The 12,618-nt window shown below is 51.7% G+C and overlaps 3 non-coding genes across 3 annotated transcripts; all 3 read left to right on the plus strand.

Moving 5' to 3' along the window:
* Positions 1-4,038: 4,038 nt before the first annotated feature.
* LOC149512261 (18S ribosomal RNA) lies at positions 4,039-5,846 on the plus strand. The gene has a single exon (XR_016332904.1). It is a non-coding gene; the product is annotated as an 18S ribosomal RNA (ribosomal RNA).
* A 294-nt stretch (positions 5,847-6,140) lies between these two features.
* Positions 6,141-6,296, plus strand: LOC149512262 (5.8S ribosomal RNA). Its single transcript, XR_016332977.1, has one exon. It is a non-coding gene; the product is annotated as a 5.8S ribosomal RNA (ribosomal RNA).
* Positions 6,297-6,534: 238 nt separating this feature from the next.
* On the plus strand, positions 6,535-9,914 carry LOC149512263 (25S ribosomal RNA). Its single transcript, XR_016332955.1, has one exon. It is a non-coding gene; the product is annotated as a 25S ribosomal RNA (ribosomal RNA).
* Positions 9,915-12,618: the final 2,704 nt, after the last annotated feature.

Raw genomic sequence — 12,618 nt, forward strand, 5'->3', positions numbered from 1 at the left:
ACGAAACGAGCGGATGGGCACTACGTCGGCCAGAGAGGTAGGATGCGCAAGCCATGGATCGATCGGGTGATAGGTGGGTTCAGGCACATCTTCATATTTCTGCCATGCCAATGCCATTTTTATGGCTTGTAAATTCATACAATGGTCCCCTAAGCCTTCATGTGAAGTTTCGTGGCAAGACAACCCGTTTTCTATTTTTCACAATTTTTGAAACTTTTTACGGTTTGAGATTTTTTAAAATTTTTTTAGGAGTTTTGGCCCCAAATTTGGTAGACACGATCCTTGTATTTTTGTTGGCATGCAAAAAAAAATTTAGCTAAAAACTCGAAGTGGAGAAGATTTTGTGACCATTTGAAAAAAGTGTCCCCATTTCAGACACTTTAATGGCTACTAGCAGCAAACCTATAAAATCTCAAATGCTCTTTAAGGGGGTGTGAGTTCTCAAAGTTTGATAAGGGATAGGGGGCCAACATAAGGGATAGGTTCTTGATAGCCTTTGGCCCTTAGTTGGTCGAAACCGGAAATGCACTACGTATGCCTAAGTCAACCCATGAAACGAACGTACGGGCGTTCAGCCGACCGGAGAGCCAGAATGTGCAAGCCGAGGATCGGCCCGACCCCCTTCTACGTGTTGTCGATCCCATTGCGGGTCCCTCAGTCCAGTTGGGGCTTAGACTGGGAATGAACTTCGCATGCCTAAGTTAACCCATGAAACGAGCGTGCGGGCGCTCAGTCGGCCGGAGAGGCAGAATGCGTAAGCTGAGGATCGACCCGGTCCCCCTCTACGTGCTACTACCGATCCCACTACCGGTCCGATCTTAGACTGGGAATGAACTCCGTATGCTTAGACTGGGAATGAACTCCGTATGCCTAAGTCAACCCACAAAACAAGCGCACAGGTGTTGAGCCGATCGGAGAGCCATAATGCATAAGCCGAGGATCGAACCGATCCCCCTCTGCGTGCTATCGATCCTGCTATCGGTCCTGCTGCCACAATCCTCAGTCTGACTGGGGCTTAGACATGGAATGAACACCGTATGCCTAAGCCAACCCACGAAACGAGCGTGCGGGCGCTCAACCGGTCGGAGAGGTAGAATGTGCAAGTCAAGGATCGACCCGGTCCCCCTTGTGTGCTGTCGATCCTGTTGCTGGTCCTGCTGCCGCAACCCTCGATCCAGTTTGATCTTAGACTGGGAATGAACGAGACTTGCTTAGACTGGGGATGAACTTCGTATGCCTAAGTCAACCCACGAAATGAGCGTACGGGCGCTCAGCTAGCCAAAGAGGTAGAATGTGCAAGCCAGGGATCGGTCCGGTCCCCCTCTACGTGCTATCGATCCTGCTGTGGGTCCTGCTATCGTAGCCCTCGATCCGGTCTGATCTTAGACTGGGAATGAACTCTGTATGCCTAAGTCAACCCATGAAACGAGTGAATGGGCACTATACCGGTCGGAGAGGCGGGATGCGCAAGCCGTGTATCGATCGGGTGATAGGTGGGTTCAGGCACATCTTCATATTTCTGCCATGCCAATGCCATTTTTATGGCTTGTAAATTCATACAATGGTCCCCTAAGCCTTCATGTGAAGTTTCGTGCCAAGATGATCCGTTTTTTATTTTTCACGATTTATGAAACTTTTTACGGTTCGGGATTTTTTAAAATTTTTTTAGAACAAATTTTGGACCCAAATTTGGTAGACATGATCCTTGTATTTTTTTTGGCATGCACAAAAGAATTCAGCTAAAAACTCGAAGTGGAGAAGATTTTGTGACCGTTTGAAAAAAGTGTCCCCATTTCAAATACTTTAATGGCTATTGGCAGCAAACCTATAAAATCTCAAATGCTCTTTAAAGGGGTGTGAGTTCTCGAGGTTTGATGAGGGATAGGAGGCCAATATAAGGGCCAAGTACCAGCACCCATCGCACATCATGTGTGCACCCCCCCGGCCCCCCAATCGTCGGAACCCCCAATGCCGTCGGTTAGCTTCTCTGATGATGCTCCGATAATGCTCCGACGATGGTGCCCCAGGTGAAAAAAATGTGGCACCAGTACATGCCCGAGCCCAGCATGTGCACCATGGCTCAAAATCAAACTTCGGCAAAGGCCTCGACCATCAATGGCACATGATGGTGCATGGTGATGGCACATGCATCGACCATCATCGGCATAGGCTGCCTTTTGGTACAGGCACTTGCCTCGACCACCATCGGCACATACCGAGCCTTGCTGCGGGTGGTTGCCTTGAGCAACATTGGCACAAGCCGACCCTTGGTGCGGGCACTTGCCTCAACCACCATCGACAGAAGATGGCCCCTGGTGCAGGCGGTTAACTCGAACAGCATCGGTACATGTTGACCCCTAGTACGGGCGGTTGCCTCGAACACCATTGACACGTGCTGGGCCTTGGTGCGGGCGGTTGCCTCGACCACCATCGACAGAAGATGGCCCTTGGTGTGGGCGGTTGCCTTGACCACCATCGACACAAGTCAGCCCTTGGTGCGGGCTCTTGCCTCGACCACCATCGACAAAAGATGGCCTCAGGTGCAGGCGGTTGCATCGAGCACCATCGGCACATATCGGGCCTTGGTGCGGGTGGTTGCCTCGAACACCATCAGCACATGTCAGGCCTTGGTGTGGGCACATGCCGTGATCTGGTACGGGCGGTTGCCTCGATCACCATTGGCACACGTTGGCCCTTGGTACGGGCAGTCGCATCGACCACCATCGGCACGCGCTGGCCCTTGGTGTGGGCACATGCCCCAACCACCATCGGCACCTGCTCACCCTCGGTGTGGGATATGCCTGATTGGAAAAAGTGTCTCTGTTTCAAAAAATTTAACGTTTACTGGTAGCATATCTGTAAAATCTCTAATGCTCTTTAGGGGGTGGTGGTCCGACATCCCCTCTCCCCCTCCTACAGGGGGAGTAGGTGTGCATGATGGGCCTCTCATTCCGCACACCTAGGGTAACGTTCCTCGAGCGAAATACAAGGCTTGCATGCCTTCTGGCCATTTTGTCTAACAACTGGTTGCTTCGGTGACCGACAGGCACCCATGGCCTCGATCGGTTCACATGCATACGAAAAAAAGGAGCTAAGCTTGAGCCTGTGCACACGGTGGATGTTGCCTTAGACCCCAGACCAAGTCCTTGAATCGGGCAATGGCTTCTTGGGGTGGTGCGAGCAGAAGCCACGATTTCGGGCTTAGCCCGACCAGGTCTTTCGGTATTTGACGATCTCGCGGTCCCTTCTCGTCAACCATAAAAATGCCTAGGCCTCGACGAGGTCGTCCACGCAGCTTACCCCCCCGAGACCCCAGGAACAAGTCCCTGAATCGGGCAACGTCCCCCTTGGGTGATGTCAGTAGAACTCGCGCGTGCGGTCCTAGTCGAGCCAAGCATTGGTGGTGTCACTTTGTTGCTGCCTGTCGGATGGCAGGGGCAGTCTCGTGGCCTTTGCTCATGTTTTTCTTGTGCCAAGCGATTGTGGCATGGCCTCGCACGTCATTTCCTCCGCTCGCTCCTCGAGTAATCGATCGGGTGGGTTGTGGACCAACGCGCGTGGATGCTGCCACTTGTACGTAATGGGTATATGAGTGGTGCTATGGTTGTGTGTGTTGGCAGGCTCCATGCTCGATGCATCAAACTGTCGACCCGTCATCCTCTTCAATCTCCCCCCATGCGGTCATCGTGCCTAGGGGGCGCGATCGAGATCCTGTGTTGCATACCTGAATCGATGGAAACTGGATGTCTCATCATCCCTCATCTGTCTCGTGTCCTGATGGGCCACGGGTCAGACGTCAATCGTGGCCGGTGTTCCAAGCGTGCCACCCAATCCTCTGTGGCCGTATTGGTGCACCGACATTCGATCGTGCTCTCGGATGAGAAACGTTTAGCGGGCGTGGGTTCTCGGCCCCCATTCGTCTAATGCTACGCATTTTACGTGCTCGACACGCATGATGCTTGCACTCCGCGTCAGGCTCTCTCCGTCGCTCGATCGGTGCATCGAGGCCCACGCGGTGCCAACGTCCCAAAGGAATGCTACCTGGTTGATCCTGCCAGTAGTCATATGCTTGTCTCAAAGATTAAGCCATGCATGTGTAAGTATGAACTAATTCAGATTGTGAAACTACGAATGGCTCATTAAATCAGTTATAGTTTGTTTGATGGTATCTACTACTCGGATAACCATAGTAATTCTAGAGCTAATACGTGCAACAAACCTCGACTTCTGAAAGGCATGCATTTATTAGAAAAAAGGTCGACGCGGGCTATGCCCGTTGCTCTGATGATTCATGATAACTCGACGGATCACACGGCCTTTGTGCCAGCGACGCATCATTCAAATTTCTACCCTATCAACTTTCGATAGTAGGATAGTGGCCTACTATGGTGGTGACGGGTGATAGAGAATTAGGGTTCGATTCCAGAGAAGAAGCTTGAGAAACGGCTACCACATCCAAGGAAAGCAGTAGGAGCGCAAATTATCCAATCTTGACACGGAGAGGTAGTGACAATAAATAACAATACCGGGCTCTATGAGTCTGGTAATTGAAATGAGTACAATCTAAATCCTTTAACGAGGATCCATTAAAAGGCAAGTCTGGTGCTAGCAGCTACAGTAATTCTAGCTCTAATAGCGTATATTTAAGTTGTTGCAGTTAAAAAGCTCGTAGTTGGAACTAGGGTTGGGTCGTCTGGTTCACCTCACGATGAGCACCGGTCTACTCGTCCCTACTGTCGATGATGCACTCCTGGACTTAATTGCTCGGGTCGTTCCTTCAGTGATGTTACTTTGAAGAAATTAGAGTGTTGAAAGCAGGCCTATGCTTGTATACATTAGCATGGGATAACATCATAGGATTTCGGTCCTATTGTGTTGGCTTTCGGGATCAGAGTAATGATTAACAGGGACAGTCGGGGGCATTCGTGTTTCATAGTTAGAGGTGAAATTCTTGGATTTATGAAAGATGAACAACTGCGAAAGCATTTGCCAAGGATGTTTTCATTAATCAAGAATGAAAGTTGAGGGCTCGAAAACGATCAGATACCGTCCTAGTCTCAACCATAAACGATGCCGACCAGGGATCGACGGATGTTACTTTTAAGACTTCGCCTGCACCTTATGAGAAATCAAAGTCTTTAGGTTCCGGGGGGAGTATGGTCGCAAGGCTGAAACTTAAAGGAATTGACGGAAGGGCACCACTAGGAGTGGAGCCTGCGACTTAATTTGACTCAACACGGGGAAACTTACCAGGTCCAGACATAGTAAGGATTGATGGACTGAGAGCTCTTTCTTAATTCTATGGGTGGTGGTGCATGGCAGTTCTTAGTTGGTGGAGCAATTTGTCTGGTTAATTCCATTAACAAACGAGACCTCAGCCTGCTAACTAGCTACGCGGAGATGATCCTTCGTGGCTAGCTTCTTAAAAGGACTATGGCCGCTTAGGCCAAGGAAGTTTGAGGCAATAACAGGTCTGTGATGCCCTTAGATGTTCTGGGCTGCACGCGCGCTACACTAGTGTATTCAACGAGTCTATAGCCTTGGCTGACAAGCCCGAGTAATCTTTGAAATTTCATTATGATGGGGATAGATCATTGCAATTGTTGGTCTTCAATGAGGAATTCCTAGTAAGCGCGAGTCATCAGCTCGTGTTGACTACGTCCCTGCCCTTTGTACACACCGCCCATCGTTCCTACCGATTGAATGGTCCGGTGAAGTGTTCGGATCGCGGTGACATGGATGGTTCGTCGCCCGCGATGTTGCGAGAAGTCCACTGAACCTTATCATTTAGAGGAAGGATAAGTCGTAACAAGGTTTCCTTAGGTGAACCTGCGGAAGGATCATTGTTGAAACCCCGCTCGACGGATGACCCGCAGACGCGTTAACGAAACACCGAGGGGGTGAGGGTGCCCCCGTGCCCCGAGCCCCTTCCGACCCCGGGAAGGCGCGACGGTCGCTTCGTCCCCCCTACGGGGCGGGCAAAATGATCAGCGTGATTCGCCTGCTGCTAAACAATGAACCCCCGGTGCGAATCGCGCCAAGGAACCGAAACAAAAACAGAGCACGCGCGCTGTCGCCGTCCCGTCAATGGTGCGTGCGCGGGTGGCACTGCGACTCCTTTTGTCGTGAAAAAATGAAACAACTCTCGACAACGGATATCTCAGCTCTCGCATCGATGAAGAATGTAGCGAAATGCGATACTTGGTGTGAATTACAGAATCCCAAGAACCATCGAGTCTTTGAATGCAAGTTGCGCCCCAAGCCATTAGGCCGAGGGCACGCTTGCTTGGGTGTCATGCACCGTCGCCCCTTCTCCAACCCCTCGCCCTTTGGGCTCCGAGAGAAGGGGCGGGCGGAAGATGGCCTCCCAAGATCCCATGGGTCACGGTTGGCCCAAAAGTGAGTCCCCGGCAACGACAGCGTCACGACCGTCAATGGTAGAGCTCCCGACGTGCCTCGTCCCCGATGACGCGCACTTGTTGCCCACCCGAACCCCTTTGAATCCCCCGCATCGCTCGATCGATGCTCACATCGCGAGCCCAGGTCAGGCGGGATCACTCGTTGAGTTTAAGCATATCAATAAATGGGGGAAAAGAAACTTACCAGGATTCCCCTAGTAACAGCGAGAGAATCGAGAAGAGCCCAACTTGAGAATTGGGTGCCCCCGACGTCCGAATTGTAGTCTGGAGAAGTGTCCTTAGTGGTGGACTGGGCCCAAGTCCCCTGAAAAGGGGCACCGGAGAGGGTGAGAGCCCCATTATGCCCGGACCCTATCACACCACGAGTTGTTATTCGCGAGTCGGGTTGTTTGGGAATGCAGCCCCAATCGGGCAGTAAATTCTGTCGAATGCTGAATACGGACGAGAGACCGATAGCGAACAAGTACCATGAGGGAAAGATGAAAAGGACTTTGAAAAGAGAGTCAAAGAGTGCTTGAAATTGTCAGGAGGGAAACGGATGGGGGCCGGTGATATGCCCCGATCGGATGTGGAACGACGAGAGTCGATCCGTCGATCAACTTGGGGCGTGGACCGACACGGGTCACGGTGGTGGCCCAAGCCTGAGCTTTCGATGTGCCCGCGGAGACATCGTCACCGCGATGATGGAACGTGGCACTTGCCATCTCAGCGTGCCCTGACACCAACGTGCCCCAGGCGTCGGTCTACGGGCTCTCCATCCGGCCCATCTTGAAACACGAACCAAGGAGTCTGACATGCGTGTGAGTCAACGGGCCAAGAAACCCGTAAGGCACAAGGAAGCTAATTGGCAGGATCCCTCGCGGGTGCACCGTCGATCGAACTTGATCTTTTGAGAAGGGTTCGAGTGCGAGCATACCCGTCGGGACCCAAAAGATGATGAACTATGCCTGAGCGGGGTGAAGCCAAAGGAAACTCTGGTAGAGGCCCGTAGCAATACTAACGTGCAAATCATTCGTCTGACTTGGGTTAGGGGCGAAAGACTAATCGAACCGTCTAGTAGCTGGTTCCCTCCGAAGTTTCCCTCAAGATAGGTGGAGCCCCTATCAAGTTCTATCGGTTAAAGCCAATGATTAAAGGCATCGGGGGCACAACGCCCTCGACCTATTCTCAAGCTTTAAATAGGTAGGATGGTATAGCTGCTTTGTTAAGCTACGCCACAGAATCGAGAGCTCCAAGTGGGCCATTTTTGGTAAGCAGAACTGGCAATGCGGGATGAACCTGAAGTCGGGTTACGATGCCCAACTGCGTGCTAACCCAAAACCCATAAAGGGTGTTGGTTGATTAAGACAGCAGGATGGTGATCATAGAAGTCGAAATCCGCTAAGAAATGTGTAACAACTCACCTGTCGAATCAACTAGCCCCGAAAATAGATGGTGCTTAAGTGCATGACCTATACCCGACCGTCAGGGCAAGGGCCATGCCCCGATGAGTAAGAGGGCACGACGGTCATCGTAAAACCTGAGGCCCGAGCCCGAGCGAAAAAACCGTTGGTGCAGATCTTGGTAGTAGTAGCAAATATTCAAATGAGAACTTTAAAGGCCGAAGTGGGGAAAGGTTCCATGTGAACGGCACTTGCACATGGGTTAGTCAATCCTAAGAGACGGTGGAAGCCCGTCCGACAGTGCTCTCGAGCGAGCTTCGAAAGGAATCGGTTTAAAATTCCTAAACCGGGACGTGAGGCTGACGGCAACGTTAGGGAGTCCGAAGACGCTGGTGGGGGCCTCGAGAAGAGTTATCTTTTTTGTTTAACGGCCCATCCACCCTGGAAACGACTCAGCCGGAGGTAGGGTTTAGCGGCCGAAAGAGCACCGCACATCGCGTGGTGTCCTGTGTGCCCCCAACGGCCCTTGAAAATTCAAAGGACCGAGTGCCATTCACACTCGATCGTACTCATAATCACATCAGGTCTCCAAGGTGAACAGCCTCTTATCGATGGAACAATATAGGCAAGAGAAGTAAGCAAAATGGATCCGTAACCTCGAGAAAAAGATTGGCTCTGAGGGCTAGGCACGGGGGTCCCAGTCTCGAACCCATCGGCTGTCGGTGCACTGCTCGAGCTATTCCCACGATGAGAGCGGTCGTCGCGTGTCAGTCAGGGGATGAACTGGGAACGGCTCCCTCGGGGGCCTTCCCTGGGTGACGAGCAATCGACTCAAAACTTGTACGAACAAGGGGAATCTGACTGTTTCATTAAAACAAAGCATTGCGATGGTCCTGGATGCTCACGCAATGTGATTTTTGCCCAGTGCTCTGAATGTCAAAGTGAAAAAATTTAACAAAGCGCGGGTAAACGGCGGGAGTAACTATGACTCTCTTAAGGTAGCCAAATGCCTTGTCATCTAATTAGTGACGTGCATGAATAGATTAACGAGATTCCCACTATCCCTGTCTACTATCTAGCGAAACCATAGCCAAGGGAATGGGCTTGGCAGAATCAGCGGGGAAAGAAGACCCTGTTGAGCTTGACTCTAGTTCGACTTTGTGAAATGACTTGAGAGGTGTAGGATAAGTGGGAGCCCCCGGGCGAAATTGAAATACCACTACTTTTAACGTTATTTTACTTATTCTGTGAATTGGAGGCGGGGCACGACCCCTTTTTTTGGACCCAAGGCCGACCTCAACCGGTTGATTCGAGCGAAAAAATTGTCAGGTGGGGAGTTTGGCTGGGGCGGCACATCTGTTAAAAGATAACGTAGGTGTCTTAAAATGAGCTCAACGAGAACATAAATCTCGTGTGGAATAAAAGGGTAAAAGCTTGTTTGATTCTGATTTCCCGTATGAATACAAACTGTGAAAATGTGGCCTATCGATCCTTTAGACCTTCGGGATTTGAAGCTAGAGGTGTCAGAAAAGTTACCACAGGGATAACTAGCTTGTGGCAGCCAAGCGTTCATAGCGACGTTGCCTTTTGATCCTTCGATGTCGGCTCTTCCTATCATTGTGAAGCAGAATTCACCAAGTGTTGGATTGTTCACCCACCAATAGAGAACGTGAGCTGGGTTTAGACCATCGTGAGACATGTTAGTTTTACCCTACTGATGGCGGCATCGCGATAGTAATTCAACCTAGTACGAGAGGAACCGTTGATTCGCACAATTGGTCATCGTGCTTGGTTGAAAAGCTAGTGGTGTGAAGCTACCGTGTGCTGGATTATGACTAAACACCTCTAAGTCAGCATTCAGGCTGAAGCAACGCGTGCGCCCACCGCCCGATAATCTACCCGCAGTAGGGGCCCATGGCCCCTAAGGGCACGTGTCGTAGGTGCAGCCCCTATGGCGAACGAGCCGCGCGGGCCTCCTTGGCGCTCAATTCCCATCGAACGACGGGTAGAATCCTTTACAGATGACTTAAATATGCGACGGCATATTGTAAGTGGCAAAGTGGCCTTGCTGCCACGATCCACTGAGATTCAGCCCTTTGTCGCTTCAATTCATCCCTCCCCCCGCCGACCTTCCTTCTTTTCATGCCACTCCCCTCCGGGGTTGGGCCTGACCCGGGGCCCTCCGTCCCCCAGTCTCAATCGAGAATGAACTCTGCTCGCCTCTGTCAGCCATCGAAACGACCGTGCGAGCACTGAACCGATCATGCGGGCAGCTAACCGACCATTGGGGGAGGGATGCCTAAGCCGACCAAGGATCCTGCTGCTGGTCCCCCTTGGTTGTTGCCCGTAACGTCGTCGATAGCCTCTGGCCCTTGGTTGGTCGAGACTGAGAATGCATTATGTATGCTTAAGTCAACTGATGAAACGAGCGTGCGGGCGCTCAGCCCATCGAAGAGCCAGAATGCGTAAGCCGAGGATCAGCCCGGCCCCCCTCTGCGTGCTGTCGATCCTACTGCGGGTCCCTCGGTCCGGTTGGGGCTTAGACCGAGAATCAACTTCGCATGCCTAAGTCAACCCATGAAACGAGCATGCGAGCATTCAGCTGGCCAGAGAGGCAGGATGCACAAGCCAAGGACCGGTTCGATCCCTCTCTGCGTGCTACTGCCAATCCCGCTGTTGGTCCGATCTTAGACTGGGAATGAACTTCGTATGTTTAGACTGGGAATGAACTTCATATGCCTAAGTCAACCTATGAAACGAGCGTGTGGGCGCTAAGTCGGTTGGAGAGGCATAATACGCAAGCCAGGGATCGGCCCAGTCCCCCTCTGCATGCTGTCGATCCCGCTGCCATAACTCTCGATCCGACTGGGGCTTAGACATGGAGTGAACTCCGTATGCCTAAGCCAACCCGTGAAATGAGTGTACGGGCTCTCAACCGGCCGGAGAGGTAGAATGCGCAAGTCAGGGATCCACCCGGTCCCCCTCTGTGTGTTACCGATCCTACCGTTGGTCCTGCTGTCATAACCCTCGGTCCGATCTGATCTTAGACTGGGAATGAACGAGACTTGCTAAGACTAGGGATGAACTCCGTATGCCTAAGTCAACCCATGAAACGAGCGTACGGGCGCTCAGCCAGCCAGAGAGGCAGAATGTGCAAGCCGAGGATCAACCCGATCCCTCTCTGCGTGCTGTTGATCTCGCTACGGGTCCTGCAGCTGCAACCCTCCATCCAGTCTGATCTTAGACTGGGAATGAACTCCGTATGCCTAAGTCAACCCACCAAACAAGCGGACGGGCACTACGTCGTCCAGAGAGGCAGGATGCGCAAGCCGTGGATCGATTGGGTGATAGGTGGGTTCAGGCACATTTTCATATTTCTGCCATGCCAATGCCATTTTTATGGCTTTTAGATTCATACAATGTTCCCCTAAGCCTTCATGTGAAGTTTCGTGGCAAGACGACCTATTTTCTATTTTTCATGATTTTTGAAACTTTTTACGGTTCGAGATTTTTTAAAATTTTTTTAGAAGGAGTTTTGGCCCCAAATTTGGTAGACATGATCCTTGTATTTTTTTTGGCATGCACAAAAAAATTTAGCTACAAAATCGAAGTGGAGAAGATTTGGTGACCGTTTGAAAAAGGTGTCCCCATTTCAGACACTTTAATGGCTACTGGCAGCAAACCTATAAAATCTCAAATGCTCTTTAAGGGGGTGTGAGTTCTCAAGGTTTGATGAAGGATAGAGGGCCAATATAAGGGCCAAGTACTAGCACCCATCGCACATCATGTGCGCACACCCCCCCGATCTCCCCCAATCGTCGAAACCCCCAATGCTGCTGGTTAGGTTCTTCGATGATGCTCCGACGATGGTGCCCCGAGCGAAAAAAATGTGGCACTAGCACATGTCCGAGCCCAGCATGTGCACCGTGGCTCAAAATGAAACTTCGGTCAAGGCCTCAACCATCAATGGCACATGATGGCGCATGGTGATGGCACATACATCGACCATCATCGGCACAGGCTGCCTTTTGGTACGGGCACTTACCTCAACCGCCATCGGCACAAGTTAGGCCCTGGTGTGGATGGTTGCCTCGATCACCATCAGCATAAGATGGCCCCTGGTGAGGGCGATTGCATTGAACACCATCGGCACATGCTAGGTCGTGGTGCGGGCGATTGCCTCAACCACCATCGGCATATGCCAAGCCTTGGTGCAGGCGGTTGCCTCGAACACCATCGACACAAGCCGACCCTCGGTATGGGCTCTTGCCTCAACCACTATCGACAGAAGATGGCCCCTGGTGCGGGCGGTTGCCTCAACCACCATCGGCAAAAGATGGCCCTTAGTGCGAACGGTTGCCTCGAGCACCATCGGCATAAGCCGGCCCTTAGTGCGGGCTCTTGCCTCAACCACCATCGGCAGAAGATTGCCCCAACCACCATCGACACCTGCTCACCCTCGGTGCGGGATATGCTTGTTTGAAAAAAGTGTCCCCATTTCAGACACTTTAATGTCTACTTGTAGCATATCTGTAAAATCTCTAATGCTCTTTAGGGGGTGGTGGTCCAGCATCCCCTCTCCCCTCCTACGAGGGGAGTAGGTGTGCTCGATAGGCCTCCCATTATGTGCACCTAGGGTAACATCCCTCGTGTGAAATACAAGGCGTGCATGCCTTCCGACCATTTTATCTGACGACTGGTTGCTCTGATGACTGGCAGGCACCCATGGCCTCGATTGGTTGGCATGTATGTGAAAAAGGGGAGCTGAGCTCGAGCCCGTGCACGTGGTGGATGCTGCGCTAGACCCCAAACCAAGT

The sequence above is a fragment of the Durio zibethinus genome, chromosome 23, assembly GCF_047325235.1.
Source record: "Durio zibethinus cultivar Kanyao isolate XHJ-2024 chromosome 23, ASM4732523v1, whole genome shotgun sequence".
In the NCBI taxonomy this organism is placed as follows: domain Eukaryota; kingdom Viridiplantae; phylum Streptophyta; class Magnoliopsida; order Malvales; family Malvaceae; genus Durio; species Durio zibethinus.